This window comes from Mustela nivalis, assembly GCF_964662115.1.
Source record: "Mustela nivalis genome assembly, chromosome: 15".
Classification (NCBI taxonomy): Eukaryota; Metazoa; Chordata; class Mammalia; order Carnivora; family Mustelidae; genus Mustela; species Mustela nivalis.
Window position 1 is genome coordinate 15,556,355 of NC_139034.1, and position 13,784 is coordinate 15,570,138.

Genomic DNA, 13,784 nt, shown 5'->3' on the forward strand with positions numbered 1-13,784 from the left:
ATTAAATGCAATGTGGGATGCTGGGAAGGGGGCATTAGTGAAAAAACTGACGACAAACTCCATATAAACTTATACTTTAGTTCATAGTACCAATTTCTTGGTTTTGATCATTGTACTATGATTATAAAAGATATAAATATTAGGGGCAGCTGGGTGAGAGAGAAATGAAAATCCTCTATACTATTTTTACATTTCTCTACATCTAAATAACTGCAAAATAAAAGGATTTTTTGGCGGGGTGGGCACCTGGGTGGCTCAGTCATGAAGTATCTGTCTTCAGCTCAGGTCATGATCCCAGGGTCCTGGGATCTAGCCCCACTTCAGGATCCCTGCTCGGCGGGAAGCCTGCTTCTTCCTCTCCCTCTCCCACTTCTCCTGCTTGAGTTCCCTCTCTCTTTGTGTCTCTCTCTATCAAATAAATAAGTAAAATCTTTAAAGAAATAAAATTAAATTTAAAAAAGTTTTTTTGGGGCGTCTGGGAGGCTCAGTGGGTTAAGGCTCTGCCTTCAGCTCAGGTCATGATCTCAGAGTCCTGGGATCAAGCCCCACATCAGGCTCTCTGCACAGCAGGGAGCCTGCTTCCCCCTCTCTCTCTGCCTGCCTCTCTGCCTACTTGTGATCCTGCTCTCTCTGTCAAATAAATAAATTTTTTTTAAAAAATAAATAAATAAATAAGGTGTTTTAAAAGTTCATACTATGGGGCTCCCGGCTGCTTAGTCAGAAGAACACGCGACCCTTGATCTTGGGGTCAAGATTCTCAAGCCCCATGTGGGTTGTAGAGAGTACATAAATTAAAAACAAACAAACAAACAAACAAACAAACACTTTGGGCCTGGGCGCCTGGGTGGCTCAGTGGGTTAAGCTGCTGCCTTCGGCTCAGGTCATGATCTCAGGGTCCTGGGATCGAGTCCCACGTCGGGCTCTCTGCTCAGCAGGGAATCTGCTTCCTCCTCTCTCTCTCTCTGCCTGCATCTCTGCCTACTTGTGATCTCTCTCTGTCAAATAAATAATAAATAAAATCTTAAAAAAAAAACAAAAACAAAAAACAAAACAAAACTTTGGGCCTGCCTGGGTGGCTCAGTGGTTAATCTCCTGACTCTTGATTTTAACCGAGGTCATGACATCAGGGTCCTGAAATCCAACCCCAAATGGAGCCCTGCATCTACTCTGCACTGGGCATGGAGCCTGCTTAAGATTTTCTCTTGCCCTCTCCCTCTGCCCCACCCCCCAAAAAATAAATTTAAAAAAGTAAGAGATAATAAAAAAACTTTAAAAACTATATACTATGTTAAAGATGTCATTTTACATCCTCAGCTGACCTCAGCTAGCTTCTAAGGTTAATTCAGTAATGATGCAATCCAATGGTGGATTCTGAGTCCGGTCCTGGGCCAGCTGACTGGCCAATTCTCTTTGCTCATTTTTCTGCATCGGCCAATAGGTTTGGCTAGAATTCCAAGGCCTTGGACTTTCCTGGACTAGAAAATGTTAGAGGAAAGGGAAGCAAATAGCCCCTAGGATGGAAGCTGCTTTCCTGTATGCCTCTTTTTAAAAAAAAAAAATTTTTAAGGGGCGCCTGGGTGGCTCAGTTAGTTAAGTGTCTGCCTTTGGTTCAGGTCATGATCCCAGGGTGCTGGGATCGAGCTCCGCATCCGGATCCCCGCTCAGGGGGAGGCTGCTTCTCCCTCTGTCCCTACCCCTGCTCATGCTCTCACTGTCTCTCTTTCTCTCTCCCAAATAAATAAATAAAATATTTTTTAAATAAATAAGTTTTTTAAAGATATTTATTTATTTATTTGAGAGAGAGAGAGAGCGCGCCCACAGGAGCAAGGGGAGAGGCAGAGGGAGACAAGCAGACTCCCTGCTGAGCAGGGAGCCCATTCCCAGGACGCTGAGATCTTAACCCGAGCTGAAATCACAAGTGAGACGCTCACCCCACCGAGCCCCCCAGGCCCCCCATTCCTGCGCACGTCTAAGCTGTTTTCCGCTCCCGCTCTGCAGGGCTCCTGCCTCCAAGGAAGCTACTCCTTTATTAGGTCCAGAAGATTGCGGAAGAATCTAGTCTTGGTTGTAGCTATACTATCTGTTATGCCCTCGGAATTTTAAAACCCATCCGCATGTTTACAAATCTGAGCTTACGTGTAACCTGTGTGGGGCAATAAGGAAGCAGCGGGCAGGCAGCTGCAAGACTCTTCATGTCCAGAAGCTCCTCCGTGTGGAAGCAGGTCAGGTCCTGAAAGGCTGTTCCGAGCGCGCTGTTTGTCATCCCATTTGCCAAGGAGGGGTTTCCACTGGCAGCCCTCAGACGGATGTCCATCAAACAGGAGTGTTTTAAAACCGAGCCCATGCTTCTCCTCTTCACTGATACATGCTTTCTTGGGCATATTTCCCCCAGAAAATCTGTTTTGTTTTCTCGTGCTGTAAACACAGAGAGAGAGTATCTGCGACTAGTGTAAGACTGTCCTTCACTTATCTCCAACACCCTGCTGCACTTTGAAGTCAGGAGCATTCAAAGGGGGTCTTGTACAGAGGAAATAGCCATGGCCTGCAGCAAGCACGCCATGCCATCAGCTCTCCTGCCTCTGTGTCTTCAAATTCCTGGCGGGCTCTTGATGGAGGCTGGTGGGCTCCTTGTTGGCGCGAGCTTCCGAGCCGTGACACTCTGAACCTTTGCCTTTCTGTCTATGGCTTGTCCTCCCTCTTGCTGATATTGACCAAAGCAGCAAGGCAGCTTTATCTATATTATTCAATTACCCTTTGTCCTTTCAAACCTTCTCTAATGTTGAATGACTCAGTCCATACACAAGGGCAACATTCATGAGTTTTCACTGATTTCCATTTATTTTTTGAAATTATCTCTTGTTTGGAATTGAATATATTAGTAAACCTTTGCACAGACACGATGTGGTTAAAAAATGTTTGCAAAACACCTCAGGCTGTGCATGAGCGGAGCAAGCACACTGTAGACCAAGAGGCTCATGGCCAAGAATCCTCAAGGGGCTTCAGTGGTGAGCCGAACTCTCTCAGGACAGCAGAGCTTTGTTGAAAACCATCGAAGGTCTCAAGGAGAGGGTGTCTGTATTTCCCATAAAGAGCAAGAAGGATGATCTCCGGGTCATGAGTTCGAGCCCCATGTTGGGTGCAGAGCCTCCTTAAAATAAAAAAATAATATTAAAAAACAAGAGCAAGGAAGACACTCTAAAGTTGCTATTAGTACACTGTTTCCAGAATCAACCAAGCAGGGGGTTGACACCATTATCTGGAGAATCTGGGCAGAGATCTACCTATCTACATTAAAACAAAACAATCGTCATCATCGTTATTATCAAAGACTGGTCTGGAAATTTAAAAGTGGGTCCCATTGAAAAGTGGGCCACATGAAGCTCAGGTATCACCTCATGGAATTTTTTAAACAAGCCTATGACATGGATATTCTCATTCCCATATCACAGATAAGGAAAGCGAGACGTGGGTAGGTAAAGTCACTTATCCAAAGTCCCACTGCTAGTGAGAACAAACATGGGATTCAAACCGAGGTCCCTGACCACAGTACCAACCCCCGAGCTGCCCTTTCCAGGTAACCACCTCAACCTCAGGCTGACTGTCTGGAGAAATGAGCACGCTTCTATCCTCACAGGTTTTACCTTTTCCCCCACCATACTCTCATGCAGGAGGGCCGCGCCATGAGCATTAGAACATTCCCTTAGAACATTCCCACCGTGAGTCACCTCCCCATGAGAGCCAAATACCACCCTGTCTCCTGTCCCCACACAACTGGAAGCTGCTGGTGGCCATCTGTTGACAGGGCTCAGGAAGTGGTTCTCAAGCCCAGGGGCAATGTCCACCCCTCCACCACCACCTCCCCACCCCTGGACACTTGGCAATGGGTGAAGATATTATTGATGACCACAGCTAGGGGCGGAATGGGCAGGCAGAGGCAGTGTTAAATAACATTCAAGGATGCTACCAAATATCCTACAAGGCACGGGCCAACTGGCCCCCCACCCCGCCCCCAGCACCAATCCAGCCCCAGGTGTCCGCAGTATAGAAGGAGAGAGATCCTGAGCTAAAAGAATCAGCAATGCTCTGAAGCCCCCTGCCCCAGCCCGGCCTGGGATGAAAAAAGTCACTGCTACTGCGGTCGGGAAAGTGGATCAGCTGGGTGATCTCCGTCTGCAGGAGAGACACTAAGCCTGCACTTGGGCTTTTTTCCATCCAGCTAATGAGTGCATTTGTGGATTGTCTGAACTGACAGCCTCCTTTCCCCGCCATAAACAGCACGTTGGCAAGCCACTCCAAACTCAAGATACTGTCCTGACAAGCTAGGCCGGTGATTCAACAAGGTGACTCTTCTGGCTGTGCAGAAGAAAGGCGGGTGGCAGATTTTATCGGCAGTCCCTGGGGCAGCACGTGAGGAGTGCTGTGTGGCATCGCCAAGGTTATGGGAGCGTGGACAGGTAAGGCAAGGAGAGAATATTAGCATCGGAGGAAAAGAGAGGAACTTTAAAGCTGGTCAAGGAATCCCGTTGGCTCTACTCCCTAATTATTTTAGCAGGCGGTGGGATCACGCTCTGCAAGAAAGGATGTAAAGAAAGGGGAGCTATAACCGGATACCGCTGCAAATAAAGTCAGCCCCACCATGGAAACAAAAACAAGACGTGTGCTGCATTCTCTTCATGAGAAGTTTAAGGTCAGAGTGCTGTCGCGGAAGAACCAGCCTGGGGAGTCAGCCAGCCCCGTTTGGGTTCCGAGTTCTTGCTTTGAAATGCTGTGGCCATATGACTGCAGGCAGAAAACCCTTTCCCTTGCGCCTGGGTGTCTCAGCGATGCAGCAGGACTCATCATGACAGCCATTCCACAGGGCCGTTCTGGGATGTACAGGGGTGTGATGTGTGTGACCAAAGCCACAGAAAACACGCGGAAAAAATACACATGGAATAAATGCCCTGAGCCAGCTCCTCCCCTCCTCTCTTCCCTCGCACGTGTGGAGAGGGAGAAGGGTTTTCCCTGAGAGCCTGGTTGGGTGAAGGAAGCAGGCAAGGGACTGAGTCAGAGCGAACAGAAGCTTTTTATTAATGGAATTTACTTTGACAAGTCATTCCCACGAGATGTCCAGATAAGCAAGCTTGCCGCAAACAAGGATCTTTGATTCTGGGACTCAGAAAATGACTCCCTGAGATGTATATATTATACACCCGGGGTCACCAGAAACACATTTACTTTGAAGCTGATAAAAAGGAAGCTGCAAGCCTCTCACCCACGCAGGAGCCCCAGCAACACATTCATGACCATTTGCTTTTGTAAACTTGGCGGTGGTAAGAGACTCTGACCTTGATTGCTTTGATTGCTTAAGACTGCTGCCTCTTTCTACTCTGACTTCCTTTTGGCCACATTCCCCCTCCTTCTGGGTGACTCTGCAGCAGCCATGGGCATTTTGGGGATCAAGCTAAGAGGAGCTGGAGTCAGAGATACCCTTACTTTGGGTTACGAGATATTCATAAATTTATAAGCTATACTGACAGGTTAGTTACTCCTGGCTGTTCTCAAGTGGGGAAGGTTTTCAGCAATATTCATGGATTGGCCCACTGGGCTGACCCACCCGGCGTGGAGATACAAAGGCTCAGATCCAGAGGTCGTATGGAAATGATGAGTGTGCTCCGCCATGTCTGGCACCAGAGGTAATGTGGGCCAGTGGAGGAAAATCAAGATGTGGGATAGACACAGCCAGAACAGACTAATCAGAAGCTGGCCTGGGAAGAATTCTTCCAACCATCAAATTTGCACAAATAACTATAGGCACATTTAAAATGGGTAACTGGTCAGGATGAGTTTGAGACCGCCTAAGAAACATGCCCCCCAAAATAGAGGACAAAAAGGCTATTAGAGATGTGCTACGCGAACAATATGTATTATGCTGAATTTGGGGGTACTTTAACACCTAATTTTGTGTATGTAATTTTCTATCCTCTTCAAAAGGGCCTCTCGAGCCCCACAAAACCTGGGTCCATCCCTTAAAGTCACATACTTTTATCTTTTCCAATAAGGTAGAGTGGGGGAACAGAGACGCTGAACTCCCTAACAAACCAAATTTCCTGAGATAGTTGTATTTCAGAGAGTGAACCTAGAAAACTGGAAATTCCTCATATATCTGTTCTTTCTGAAAAGATTAAAGTACATAAGGCTCCACACTATACCGGTGGCTTCTCTCACCAGGCCAAGTCCATACTGTACCCTGTTTGGGGGGAAAGTACCTTTTTTATCATGTGAAATAAAACACACCTAGCTTTAAAAAAAAAAAAAAAAAAAGTCAGTTTCTGCTAGTCTTCTATCTGTACTTCTCTATCCCTTCCCTCCAGCAGATTCTAAACCCTATTCCCGCTCACCATTGTGGCTTCTACACCCCAATCAAACCAACTCGGCTGGCTGATTAGTTTTTGAAAGCACAAAGTAACACTATACAAGTTGGAGAAAGTGAAAGAACTTCTTTCTAAATTCAAACGACTGAACAAGGAAACATTCAGGTAGGCAGAGCCCTTGCAGTTCTGCTCTTAACCACAGGAAGACTTAAAGGAACCACACTCCGGAGGCTGGTTTTCGTTTTAATGAAAACGCCAGAAGCGCCCCCAAATTCCCCCTGCCCTTGCCCACCCCGCACCCCCCCCCCACACACACACACACAACCCGAACTCCGCCGACCCCTGGAAGCACGAATTGCACAAGGAAGAGCAAACGGAGCCTTGTGTTCGTTTTAGAACTGTGTCCTCCATTTCGCAAACGCCCGGGCCCCGCGCCCAATCTGCCGGCCCCTCCCTCCGCGCGCCCCCGGGATGCTCGGCCCCGCGGCCCCTCCAGGTTAGGGAAAGGAGGTGACCCCGGGCAAGTTTGTCCAGTGAGAGCGGAACAGCGCGGGGGAGGATCTGTTGGCTCTTTTCCTTTCCTTGGAAAGCCCTCAGCACGCTCGAGACACTCCCACCCACCGCGGACACCTTCTCTTCTAAGGCTGCTGGTTTTACAAAAACAGACCTCGGGTCTTTAAAAACCTGCATTTTCTCCCGGGGAGTAAGCATTAGTTAATGATTGCCAGCCGGTCTCTGTGTCTCGGCACCATGTGACCGGGCCACGTGACTTGGAGCCGGCTGCGGCTGTTCTTGTATTTGAATAAAAAGATCAAGCTTATTATTGCACTAAAAGCCTGCGGATCTCGTCAGTGCAACGTGATTCCCAGGCGGGTTACACAACGTGCTGCGGCCCTGGGCTCCGGCTTCCAGCGCCCTGCCTGCCTGCCTGCCTGCCTGCCTGCCTCCGCCCGGCGCAGGGAGCTGTTAGTTCTAAGGGACGTAAAATAAACATGGTTTTATGTTTTCCAAAGTGAGAGCCCATGTTCCCTTCGGAAAACGGATGATGATTCTGAAAAATGGAGAGACTCCGTTCCTCCGAGCCTTCCGAATTAGCACCAGGTTAGGAGCCCTACTGCACGCGCACAGATACAGGAAAAAACAGGAGATCAACGCCCTTTGCAACTGAAGATTCGAGATTGATTTGACCTTTGTTTCCCTGTCTCCCGGGCAAGCCTCCAAAATACACTTTTCTCCTTACAAAAAGCTGTAAACTAAAAATAACATTTAAAAATTTTTAAATGTAAATGGCACATTCATTTTGTGGGGCTTTTTCCCCTCTTAAGATTTCTAGAACATGGCAGTTAAATTTTGATTCAACACATCCTCAAGGGAGAAACCAGGAGGATTAGTCTGTTATAGGTGGGGAGAGCTGGGTGTCCCTTTGCAGGTTAGGGTGTAGGTGGGCATGCAAATATATGGAGATTTGCCACAAAGGGGACCCCCCCCCCATTCAGAAGGTGACAGCCTTACTTAGTGGATTGTAATACTCCCCCCCACCTTCCCCGGAGGCCACAGAAGCCCTGCGATATTTTGCTTCCTCCTGTCTCTAAGGATAGCCTTCAGTGATGACTCAGGAACAGGAGAAGGACCAGGGAGGAACAATAACACTGGTTATCTCTAGTCCAAGGCCTTCTCTGAATGGAGCTGCAAAGCGCTTCTCGGTGGCAGTCCCTTTTCCAGCAGTGTCTGTCTCCAAAACAGGAGGCTGGCCTATTCTCCAGCCCAGGCCAGATTTCAGCTGTGGATTCATTCATTCTACAAATACTGACTGAGTGCCTCCCCGGCCTGGCACTGTTCCAAGTGCTGAGGAAGCAGCCGTGAACAAGGCAGCCGGATCCCTGCTGCCAAGGGGACTCACTCCAGAGAGGGAGAGGCATCTCCAAGGGGACAAGCGCGGGAGGCCTGGCCTGGCCAGCAGGCGGGGCTGGGGGGGATGGGGGGCACAGTCAATGGCACACTCCTCTGCGTTACAGCCATCACTCAGATGCCAGGGCCACTGAAGACCAATTAATATGCCAGCTGATGCTTTAGAAACAGAGGTAAATCTTGGCTGGCAGATACAGGTGTGACCTTGTTTCTGAGACACCTTCCAGTCAGCCCTGAGGAGTCCTTGCTCCCAGTTTCTGATCCTTTTCTGACAGACAAGAGTCTTTGTGTAGACGGCTGGAGACTGCCAGCGGCATGGCCCAAAATACAGCAGAGCTGCTTGGGCGGGTTCCCTCCTAGAGCTGTGACGACTCATTGCAAGACTTCCAGCGGGAGCATCTGTGCCTTCTGCTTCCCTGCTTCTCCACAGCCCCAACCCCTTTCTGAGGACACCGCAGCAACTCGAACATCAAGCCCCGAAAGGCCAGCCCGTCCACAGGGCCAGAGGGGTGATGTACAACCTTGGGTAGATTTCCCAAGGACAGGATACCCATTCTGCTTCTGTTTCTCGGTAACGGCTGGGGAGGGGGCCTGCCCTTCTTTGACAAGCCCTGATGTGAGGATCAGAGAGTGAAAGTGTGTTCTAGAAATGGCAGAGCTTTGGACATCCTGGATAAGAACCGACCAGGGCACAGGAAGGGAGAGACAGAAAGAATGGAGCTCTCATGTTCTGAATGAAATCTTGATTGGATTTTCATGAACAATCATTCAGTGGACAGTCTTCTCTACAGAACTGTATAACTCACCAAGGGAAAGGGAATGCCCCAAGTTGAAACAAAAGTCAGAAACACAGGCACAATGGTCTGGTGGTTGAGGATGGTCCTTTATACCAGTGTCTCAGAGAGGGTCCTTGATATCCATGTATGATAAGCAGGATATTGGACCCTGGCCACCCCAATCACCGCCACTGCTGACCTGTGCAAGTGGAAGGAGGGGCAGCTCAAGCTGGAGAAAGGAAGGGCACGTCTGGCCCTAGAACTCAAGGCATTTTAAACCAAACTGCTCCTCCTAACCAATTTCAGTAATACTTCCCACAGTCCCTTGTTTTCCTGAGAGGAGTGGTAACTGCCATCTTCCTTCTGCCTGTGGGGAAAGCGGAAGCATAGTAACACCCCCCAGCATTAGAAAATCAAAAATACCGGACACCTGGATCAAAAATAAGATTCAAGTCTTCTCCAGGTTTGCCTCCTATACGGATCTGTACTACCAAGATCATCAGAATGGTGCAGCCTCTTCAGAAAACCATATGGCAGCTTCTCAAAAAATTAAGCATAGAATTATCATAGGACCCAGCAATTCCACTTCTGGGTCTATATCCAGAAGAACTGAAAGCAGGGACTCAAACAGATATTCATACACCCATGTTCATAGTGGCCAAAAGGTGGAAGGAAACAGCTCAAGTGTCCTTGGATGAATGGATAAACAAAATATGCTGTACCCATACACCAGAATATTATTCAGCTTTAAAAAAAAAAAAAAAAAAAAAAAAAAAGGAAATTCTGGAGCACCTGGATGGCTCGGTGGATTAAGCCTCTGCCTTCGGCTCAGGTCATAATCTCAGGGTCCTGGGATCGAGCCCTGCATCAGGCTTCCTGCTCAGGGGGGGAGCCTGCTTCCTCCTCTCTCTCTGCTTGCCTCTCTGACGACTTGTGATCTCTCTCTCTCTCTCTCTCTCTCTCTCTCTCTCTCTGTCAAATAAATAAATAAATAAAATCTTTAAAAAGAAAAAAAAGGAAATTCTGACTGGTACTACAACATGGGTGAATCTTGGGGACATTAAGAAACCCATCATAAAATGACAAATACTGTATAATTCCAGTTACATGAGGCACCTAGAGGCATCAGATTCTTAGAGACAGAAAATAGAATAGTGGTTGTCAGGGGCGAGGTAGAGATGAGAACGATGGGTTAGTGTTTCAGGGGAACAGTTTCAGTTTGGGAAGAGGAAAAAGTTCTGGAGATGGATGGTGGTGGTGATTCACAAGACGGAAATGTAATTAATGTCACTGAAGTACATACTTTCAAATTTCTAATGTTAAATTTGATGTGGTGTATATTTTGCCAAAATAAGATTTGAAGGACGTTCCGTATCACCTGCACATTTTTAGAGCTTCACATCGTCTCAGAAATATTTGCCCTGTGTGTGGTGCCCTGTGGCTCAGCAGAATCCCTGGGAATTACCCACCGATCCTATCCCATTTCTGATGTCCAAGGGGATAAAATTATGGAGATCATCCTGCCATCTCTCTTGTCCTTTACTCCTGGATCTGTGGTGTCCACAGCTCAGAGAGGCGGAGGTTGCACCTCCGTCAGACCATCCTCATTCTCTCCCAGCCCCTTCAGCCCACTGATTTGATGTGTTAGGAAGAGACTCCGTGGCACAGAAAAAAGACAAAGGATTAAACTCTGTTGCGCAACCTGTTTGCACTGCCTCTGGGGAACATGTTCAAGATTTGGGATCAAATTTTTGCCTTCATTAGTTAAGTTTTTTCTCACCTATTAATAGACAGATTTTGCAGGTCATAGGAAATACCTGATGGAGTGTTAGCAAAACCGTTGGGCTTCGAGGGATATGAGAGAAGAAGAATGAGGGGAGAGATGACAGACGCCAAGTTTTTAAATGTTCTCTGCCCTGGCTTTATGACTTAACACACAATAAACTAGTGCATCTTGCTGGAAAGGGTAAAGAATATTTTATTCTTAAAGTGGAAAAGAAAAACAAAGAAGCATATTCTATTCTTACATAAAGCTTGTACTTCATAATTCCAAGTTTGAAACAAGGTCCATTGAACTTCTAGAAAAGAAGGATAATCCTCACTGGGGAAAGGCCCCAGGCCTCTTTGGAAAAATTAAAGCTGGTGGTTAGGATGGCCTCAAATTGTTGTATTAGCTGCTGATGGTCTCCACGGGCGATCCATAAACACGAAAAGAGGTCTGTATGGGGGAATTCTGCTGCAGCTCTCCGGCAAACTTGGCCCCTGCCTCCTCCTTCATCAGATCAGGCCCATCCTAAGCCCATGATAAAGAGCTTCAGGTTGGCTGAAAACTCTTTAGGGAAAATGTATGAATGACAAAGCCATAAATCAAGATACTGCCTAACGTCTCAGGGACCTGGTCCCTTGGTGATCATTGCTACAGGGAAGAGTGCTTACTTAGCTCTGTGCTTGGCACTTAACAAATGTTCACTTTATTGGGTAGCATTATTATGTTCTTATTGTTATTCTGGATGTCCCACAGACACGGCAATCACATTTTTCAGGTCCCAAATTAAGAACTTCCGGTATAAGATTTGCACAGTATACTCAGGCAGAGAGCAAGTTAGGTTATTTCAATCCAAGGCCATCAGGAAAAATTCCAGGCTGCGTGTAGCTGGTTTCATGGGTTCCCCGTGGACAGACCACTCCAGCTAAACTACGAACTCTATCCAGGTTCCCATATCTTTTGGGATCTAAAAAGGTAGTTCAACCAACTACAAATCCTTGTTGTTGCCTTCAATTCAATTCACGAAAATACCTTGAGCGCCTTACTGTAAAATATTGATTGAGTTGAGTGCCATGGGGAATAAACAAATAAAAGAGATGGCCCTATCCTCCCAAAAGCTCAGGGACTTGAGATAGGTAGGGCTGCCCTTGTGGCTAAGCATGGGAGACTCAGGGGAGCTCTGATTCACTATTTTTAAAATTGTGTAATTGGAGTATCATTGACCTATGATTTGACAATTATATACATTATGAAATGCTCACCATGATAAGTATAGTTACCATCTATCTCCAACCGAAGTTATTACAATATTATTGACTATATTCCCTATGCTGTAACTTCCACAACTGTGACTTATTTACTCTGTAACTGGACTTTTTTTTTTTTTAAAGATTTTATTTATTTATTTGACAGAGAGAGATCACAAGTAGGCAGAGAGGCAGGCAGAGAGAGAGAGGAGGAAGCAGGCTCCCCGCTGAGCAGAGACCCTGATGCAGAACTCGATCCCAGGACCCTGAGATCATGACCTGAGCTGAAGGCAGCGGCTTAACTCACTGAGCCACCCAGGCACCCCTGTAACTGGACTTTTGTACCTCTTAATCCCCTTCATCTCTGCGGCCTATTCTACACCCCTCCCCTCTGGCAACTGCCAGTTTACTCTCTACGTTTATTAATCTGTTTCTGCTTGTTGTTGTTGTTTGTGTATTGGTTTGTTTTGTTTCTTAGGTTCCAAATATAAGTGAAATCACAAAGTATTTGTCTTTCTCTGTCTGACTTATTTCATTTAGTATAATGTCCTCTAGTTCCATCCATGTTACCATGAATAACAAATTTCGAGAGAAGAATGGATAAAGAAGATGTGGTGTAGCTACACAATGGACTATTACTTGGCCATAGAAAAAGAATGAAATCTTGTCATTCAGATTCTCTGTTGGTCACTGGTAATACCTACCCAGGGCCTCCCAGGTTTTGATGGCATTTTAAGGTATCTACACTTGATCAGGCCCCCAGCAGGTAGGCAAAACTACAGGACAAAATGACAGAGGAAGAGCCTCACCAAGGCCTCCAACATGATCGAGAGAATGATGATGGTCCAAGCTCAGATTCTCATGCTGCCCAGAAGTTTCTATTTTTCCTGCACTTACAGATCATTTGGGAGACTTCTACATCGTTAAAATGGTCAAGAGCCTCCTACAGGAGATTTCCTGTCCTTGACCAACAGATTTGTGCTAATGTGTTAGCAGAGGTTAGTAGACTCCTACTTCCTTAAGGCCCTCTGACTTTGGATTTGGCAGCAGGCTAATGGAAGTCATCTCCTTTGCCTTCGTGCAGAGCTGCCTCTAAGGGAAAATTCTCTCCCTCATAGCTGTGTCTTCTGTAGCCACTAGCACGAGAGCACTCCTGCACCCCTTCAAAAGGCAGGCAGACAGCATCATTGGGGCCCAAAGGTAGATGTGAGAGAACCGGCAGATGGAACATTCCACAAAGCTGATCCAGCTCAATTCCTGATCCCAAGGTGAGAAGCAACATCACTTCTTCAATATGGGAAAGTAGAACCTTCTGAGGTTTTTTCTTTGCTGCAGTCCTGGCCAAGTTTAAAACCAAAGACCTTAGTACCTACCTAGGGGTCCTTCTGACAGGACCAGTGCTGACAGAGGGGCTCACAGCATCAAAAAAAAAGGAGAGTTTGAAGAATCTGGAGCAACCTGGCAGAGTGGGGATGCTATGGGACAGGGTAGCTGGCTGGGCTTCAGACATGGATTTGCAGCATTTCTGGCTCTGCTCATCCCAGGCCTTCTATATTCACTAATTAATCTTCTGACTTGAATTGTTTCCCAAATAGGCTCTGTCAGAAAGAAAGAGTCATTCATTTATTCAACAACTGTATTGATCCTGTACTATCAGTAGAATGAATTAATAGTTTAGTGGGAAAGGTAGACCAAGCAATAGCAAGAGGCCTCCATGTAGTGTGTATGATGACGC

General features: G+C 46.8%; 1 long non-coding RNA gene across 1 annotated transcript; it reads right to left on the reverse strand.

Moving 5' to 3' along the window:
* Nucleotides 1–2,815: 2,815 nt before the first annotated feature.
* On the reverse strand, nucleotides 2,816–7,127 carry LOC309849258. Its single transcript, XR_014303620.1, has 2 exons — nucleotides 7,021–7,127; nucleotides 2,816–3,148 (listed from the first exon to the last, which is right to left on the reverse strand). It is a non-coding gene; the product is annotated as an uncharacterized lncRNA (long non-coding RNA).
* Between the last annotated feature and the right edge of the window lie 6,657 nt (nucleotides 7,128–13,784).